The following is a 1765-nucleotide window of genomic DNA, read 5'->3' as shown; positions in this document are numbered from 1 at the left end:
GCGAAGATCGTGCATAAGAAGGGGACGGGAGAGAAAACTTATTTTTCATATAAGCAGAAAAATCCTTTTTCCCAAAAAAAAAGCAAAGAAACAAAAACAACATACTTTTATCAAGAAATACGAGGAAATTTTGAATGCGCTTATTGCGTAGCGATGTCGAGCTTGACTTTCGTAGTAAGAGGACAGATAATCTGCAAATATAAATATGGTTATTCTCTTATTTACATTATTATACCGTTTCTTTGACACGAGAATTACAGCGAAATGAAAGCACAACTTTGTCGCGAATTTTCTATGATAAAAACTTGTTCAGAAATCCAAAATCTACGTTAACAGAACACACCAGGCCTATTCCTGAGTATCTGGCTAGAAATCATTTCCTCTGGTCGCGGCTCAGCCATTCGATGAGGGCCAGCCTCGTGCTTCTCAACTGTCCTCGCTCATGCCCAAAAAGAATTCTGGGTAATTCTGCCATTCCATGCCAAGGGAAGACTCCCGATTCTCATTTCATAGTTTTTTTCATAAGTGTCGGGCCACCCAGTTTTACCAGCAAAAGAACGCATCGATTGAAGGTTTTAGCTTTCAAAACTTGCCCAGATTGTGTCAGTAGGTCCTGGAATTCGTCCACAGAAAGGCCAGAGAGACAACTTCACTCGTGAATCGCCATGTTTATAACAGAACATTTTAGGCGTCCCAGTCTGCATGAAACCATCTCTCGCCTCTGTTTTCTTTCAAAGGCTTGCCTTTACCCACATTCTAGCTTAATGATGCCAGCCTGGTGGCTTCTGTAGACGAAAATGGCCTGAAAAGGAAGTTATAAAATGATTACCTACCAGATTTGAGCCAACTGGCTTGCACCCTGTCGGAACACAAACGGTTGACATTTGCGACGTGATACTTTAATATGAGCCCACATATACTGAATAAAGAATTTGTTTCAATGAAGTAAGTACTTCATGTATCCCTTATTATTATGTCTTTAAACGTGTACGTACTTGTTAATTAGCCCTATATACCAATGTATACCCTTAACGGGGTATTAAGGGGTATACATTGGTATATTTAACAATTATTCCATGAGCGCGAGTTGGATATGAGATGATAGATAGCCAACGAGCTGCGTAGCGCCGAGTTGGCTATAATCATCTCATATCCAACAAGCGCGAGTGCAATAATTGTTTTATTAAAAATGCCCCCAAAATATAGAAAACTAGACTACAATAATGCTTGCCGTGTTTGTAGATCATGGTATAATGGCTCATAACCCATGATGGCTTAGCCAATCAAAACTCTCGAATTGCATTATCCAATAATCCAGTTTTTAATAAAGTGGTATATAAGGGTGTACATATGGATTTATTGGGATATAGAAGGTTATACATGGATACATAGTTGTATATAAGGGTATACATGGGTATATAGGGGTATAAAAGGGTATACATGAGTATACAGGGGTATATGAGGGTACACATAGCTATATAGGGTATATAAGGGTATACATGGGTATATGGATAGGGGTATTTAAGGGTATACAAGGGTATACGTGGATATATAAGGGTATACAAGGGTATATAGGAGTATATAAGGGTATACAAAGACACTATAATATACGCGTGGAAATACATTATAATTTAAATACACTATAATAGGGGATACATGACGTACCTAGGGTTTTAACGAAAACCGCTGGTCAGCAATTAATGTGCGCTAGCACGGTCCACTAGCATTTTTATTCGCCGGCGATTTCGCCGGCTTGTAGCATTTT

General features: G+C 38.9%; 1 protein-coding gene across 1 annotated transcript in view; it reads left to right on the top strand.

The window, feature by feature from the left end:
* The first annotated feature begins 1679 nt into the window (after positions 1–1679).
* The window catches only part of LOC137976104 (GDP-D-glucose phosphorylase 1-like), a 10834-nt gene continuing 10748 nt past the window's right edge, over positions 1680–1765 (top strand). Inside the window, exon 1 of the mRNA XM_068823379.1 lies at positions 1680–1765. This exon is cut by the window's right edge and continues 19 nt beyond it. The gene's annotated coding sequence lies outside the window, so the exon portion shown is untranslated.

This window comes from Montipora foliosa, chromosome 11 (assembly GCF_036669935.1).
Source record: "Montipora foliosa isolate CH-2021 chromosome 11, ASM3666993v2, whole genome shotgun sequence".
Lineage (NCBI taxonomy): Eukaryota > Metazoa > Cnidaria > Anthozoa > Scleractinia > Acroporidae > Montipora > Montipora foliosa.
The sequence above is the reverse complement of the archived record's forward strand: the minus strand, read 5'-3'. Positions and strand labels throughout refer to the sequence as shown.